We start from the raw sequence: 4,610 nt of genomic DNA, 5'->3' as shown, positions 1-4,610 counted from the left end.
AGAAACCATCTTGCACTTCGTTCCAAACGCTTTGAGAAACGCAAAAAGTCAGAGCCACAGAGATTTTGGAGCCCGTGTGTCAGCTGGTCTCAACTCACTGGTAAGAGATTGAGAAGTGATGTGATGTGCCCCGGGGCCTCATGGCCAGGGAGGGACAGAGGGGTCGTGAACTGGTTTTAGGTTTTGAGTCACTTCCTCCCACCCCCATGTCTCTTGCATTGGAGGCGGATCCTGGGCATTGCTGGGCGTGAAGTCCCTGCCCTGCACTGTCCTGAGTCCTGACTCTGAATGAGGCATTGTGTCCTTACTGGGTGCAGGACTCAGTCTAGCGGGGCCCCTGCCTGCTTTTGCTCTCACGTCATCCTCACAATAATCCTTCGATCGTGGATATTGGTATCATCCACAGTATAGACACAAGGAAAGTGAGATCTAGAGAATTAATGTCTGCCCATGGTCATGGAGCCACTGGGTTTTCTCCACAGCGAACCCATCATTGTTCAGAGTTTCTAGAGGTGGTTTGCCTTGTTAAGAAAGTTTCCATACAAGGCAGTACAGACTCGAAACTCTGATCAGTCACCACTGCCTGGCCCCTTGGTGACCGAATGCCTCCTTGGCTGTACGCCTGGTTATATATTTGTGATACCACACATTTTATCCATGGCATTTGCCTAATAAAGACTGGTTTTATGTGCAATGAAGATAAAGACAAGGACAGCTGGTTTACCGATGACCGATGGCAACCCCAGGCACTTTCCCTGCTGGGCACATCTCATCTTCCCTCTGCAGGTGACAGCAGCAGCTCCGGCAGTTACCTTGAGCCACTCAGCTCAGAAGCAGTGGGCGGTACCGAGCCCTGGAGGCCAGGCGGGCTCAGGATCTGGCCAACTTCCTTACTCCTCACCTGTGCCTGGTCCAGGCCTCTCCTGGGTCCCAGGGGACTTGGTGGATGCTCAGTCACTGCTGTACCGTTGTCATGACAGCAGCTGGAGGAAAGGTAACGTGTGACTCTGAGTATGACCTTAGGCCACCTGCCTTGCCCCTTCAGCTGGCTGAGGGCTCTGGTGGGGCCTAACACTGTTTTATAAGGTAGCTGAATAAACAGCTGAAACCCTGATTAAAGAAGTAAGAGCCCCAAACACAAAACCTTTCAAGATAACAATATGGGACAGGGCTCCTTCACTTACTCTTTCAATGATTTGTTTGTCACCTACTGTTACCGAACTAAACTTGGGTCCACTTGCCCTTGCACGGTAAAGCCAAGCTACTGACACTGGTTTGTGATGAAGGAAGGTGCAACGTTTATTGCAGGGTGCCAAACAAGGAGTCTAGGCAGCTAGTGCTTAAAAAACCCAAACTCCCCAAAGGCTTTCAGGAAAAGGTTTTTAAAGACAGAGTGAGGGAGAGGGTTGAGGGGTGTGTAGTCAGCTCATGGACATTCTTCTGATTGGTTGGTGGTGAGGTAATTGGGAGTCAACATCATCAACCTTCTGGTTCCTATAGGTCTAGGGTCTATGTGCTGGTAGTCAGCATAGAGTTAACTTCTTCCCCCTGGTGAGGTTTTCAGTGTCTGCAAAACAGCTCAAAGGACATGGCTCAGAATACTATCTATAGCCCTTGAGAAGGAACTAAAGTTCCCTGACTGTTTAATGGCTAAACTATTATTATTTTGTCTTGCTTGACTGTTTTCCTTTGTTTCTTCATTTTCTCACTTCTCTGATTAAATTTATTCTTTGGAACTTGGGGAAGGCCTGGGAGCCTAAAGTTTTACTACAAACAAGAGGCAGGTGGAGGACATGGGGGGGGGGGTCTGTACCAGGAAGGCCCCATAGGGTCCTGCTTGGTTACATTACTATGTGCTAAGCATTTTTCTAGATACAGCAGTGAACAAAGCACAAGAGATCTCAGCCTCATGGAACTCAAATCCCTGTCCTTGTGGAGCAACACAGACAACACACAAGTAAGTATGACGACAATAAACCAACACTAGGATGAGAAAGACCTTGTGATGGAAGGTGTCGGGAGGGGTGACCTTAGAGAGGCCAGGGGTCTCTGAAAAGAAAACCTCTCAGTGGGGCCCCAAATGGTGAGGGTGAGCCCTCATTGAGGGGACCCCCATTCACGTCAAAGTGGGGGAGCCCACAGTTGGGGTGCTGAGTTCAGGGAGGGAATGACTGGGCTTTCAGGCTCCGGGACACAGGGCTGCTATCCTGGTGGGTCAGAAGAGACCAGCTGGGGCAGAGAGTGGAGTCCCAGGCAGCTGCTGTTCCTCCTGCCTCCAGCCTGGGAGCCAGGAGGTGGGCCTGGTCTTTGCCCTCACCTTGGGGAAGGATGAACCCCTCTACCTGCTGGGGCCACCACCTTGGGCAGGTGCAAACATTGTTTTCAGGCAAGAGCAACAAAGAGTGAGCTACCCCTGACATATTCAGGGAAATCAGCTATTGGATTTTAATCCAAATATCTCCCGAGGTGGAGGCGGGGCACAGAAAGGCTTGGGTGAGCCTGGCCACCTCCTGCCACGCCACGTGTCCAGCTCAGGAGCGGAGCGGAAGGGCGCTGGGGGCTGAATGAGTTGCCCTGAGGTGTGAACTCAAGTTACTCAGCACTGCTCTGTGGGGGTTGAACTCAAATGTTTTGCCAAAACAACTGCAGAAGAATAAATAAACAAAAGGAAGGAAAGTAGGAAGGGATACAACCCTCTTAATAATCCAATTAAAATGAGAACCTAATCTGCCTACTTTCTTTTTTTTTGAATTTTATTTTATTTATTTTTTTATACAGCAGGTTCTTATTAGTTACCCATTTTATACATATTAGTGTATATATGTCAATCCCAATCTCCCAGTTCATCCCACCACCACCCCCCCGCCACTTTCCCCCCTTTAATCTGCCTACTTTCTAAAGCCATTGCTATAGAACCAGGCCACGTGCTCAGCACTGCCCTGTGGTTTGGCGAGGAGTGTTTAGCACACGCTGCAGCAAGGCAGCCCAGGGGAAATATTTGGAAGAGACTTACAGGAAGAGAGGTGATTACTGGGAAGCATGGTGGTAGGACCTCCCCCACTCCCTTCCAAAACATTTCTTGAGCACCACTTACATGCTGGCACCAGTACCACGGGGACAACGATGAACAGACTGCCCGGGCCCTCATTCTGCCCACAGCACGTGGAGGCACAGGCCTTTAAGGTGACTTGCTGGCAATGGGCGGGGCTGAGACTTGCTTCTAGGCTGTCAGAGTCCAAACCCACTGTGTTGGGAAAAAGACCAAGGTTTGGATGGCCAGCTCTTGGCAGCCTGAAAAGGTGTGTCTGCGGTTTCCTGCTCTTCTCCATCCTGTTTAAAGGCCCTTCTTTCTCACCACTCCTCCTCTTCCCAGCAGAGGCCCCACCCAAGAAGGAGGCTTTTCTCCCTGTGTACCAGGAAAGGGTTCACTTGATTTCTTCCAGGTCCAAAGGGGAAACTGGCCCTTCAAAAAAATTATCCGAGCCGCTACATGATCTACAGGAGCACGCTTGAATGGGTGTATGTATGTATCTGTTGAGCTGCCTATGGCTCTGAACCTCCTTTTGGCCATTTTTCAATGGGCGGTTGGAACAACTTGCTTCCCAGTGAGAGCACCTGCCCCAGTGATTGACAGACGCCAAGGGAAGGACCACATCCATCTCAAAGAACATCAGTCAGGTCTGCCCACCTAGCAGTTTCAAGTTGGAAGGAGGCTAGGGACTGGTAACATGGCCATATGGGGAGAAGGTGCAGTCTCTCCAACTCTGCACACTAGGTGTGCTTGCTTGCCCTGCAGACCAGCTCACACCTGGCAGCTGTTATTCCCTCTCCTAAGAAGTGAGATGAGGCACAGCTGAATTCAGAACTAGCTCCAAAGAGCTGCTCTGAGTGACTCTTGCAGAGAAAAGAGTAAGCTTCCATGCATTTCCCAGGCTGGAGGGCACATCACTCGTTGCAATCGCCTGATGCTTCTCACTTGGGGCTTTTAGGGGCTCATGGAGTTACAAAGCAGTTAGTCTTATCTCCCTCTGTGTACTTCCCTCCTCCTTCCCCTGCCCAGAGACGGAGGAGTCTTGGACTTGGGGACGACACTGACCCTTGGCTAAGATGTGCCTGTGCTGACAGAGATGGAGCCAAGACTCAGCAGCTGTGAGTGGAGAGAGAGCCGAAGCTTCAAGGCAAGGGTCTTATGCAAAGGATCTAACCATCTTTTATCTGGTGGGACTGTCGACATTTCTGTTTATAACTGATGCATTTGTACAACCGGGACACACTTTAGAGGGGGAAACACCCTTTATCCAAATGTCCAAGTACTATAGAAAAATGAACATCTTACTTTTCACAATACCAAACAAGATTTGATTTTCTTTTCATAGCACATGGATTTTATTTTGATGGGCTAGTCTGGTAAATCCTATAATAATGTCAGTTTTTCTGATTGACGTTGATTACATGATTTATCACGGCTTTTTTTTTTTCTTTTTCCAAATAAAAACAGACCAGAGTGATTTGGAATTACAATAGATAATCTCTCCCTTGTCTTTTTTTTTTTTTTTTTAAATTTTATTTTTGGCTGTGTTGGGTCTTCGTTTCTGTGTGAGGGCTTTCTC

The 4,610-nt window shown here is 49.0% G+C and overlaps 1 long non-coding RNA gene across 1 annotated transcript; it reads left to right on the top strand.

The window, feature by feature from the left end:
* Window positions 1-260: 260 nt before the first annotated feature.
* LOC118903108 lies at window positions 261-4,394 on the top strand. Its single transcript, XR_005021715.1, has 3 exons — window positions 261-994; window positions 1,873-1,957; window positions 3,444-4,394. It is a non-coding gene; the product is annotated as an uncharacterized LOC118903108 (long non-coding RNA).
* Window positions 4,395-4,610: the final 216 nt, after the last annotated feature.

Source organism: Balaenoptera musculus, chromosome 11 (assembly GCF_009873245.2).
Source record: "Balaenoptera musculus isolate JJ_BM4_2016_0621 chromosome 11, mBalMus1.pri.v3, whole genome shotgun sequence".
NCBI lineage: Eukaryota > Metazoa > Chordata > Mammalia > Artiodactyla > Balaenopteridae > Balaenoptera > Balaenoptera musculus.
Note: the sequence above shows the minus strand (reverse complement) of the source record. Positions and strands in the feature narration are given on the sequence as shown.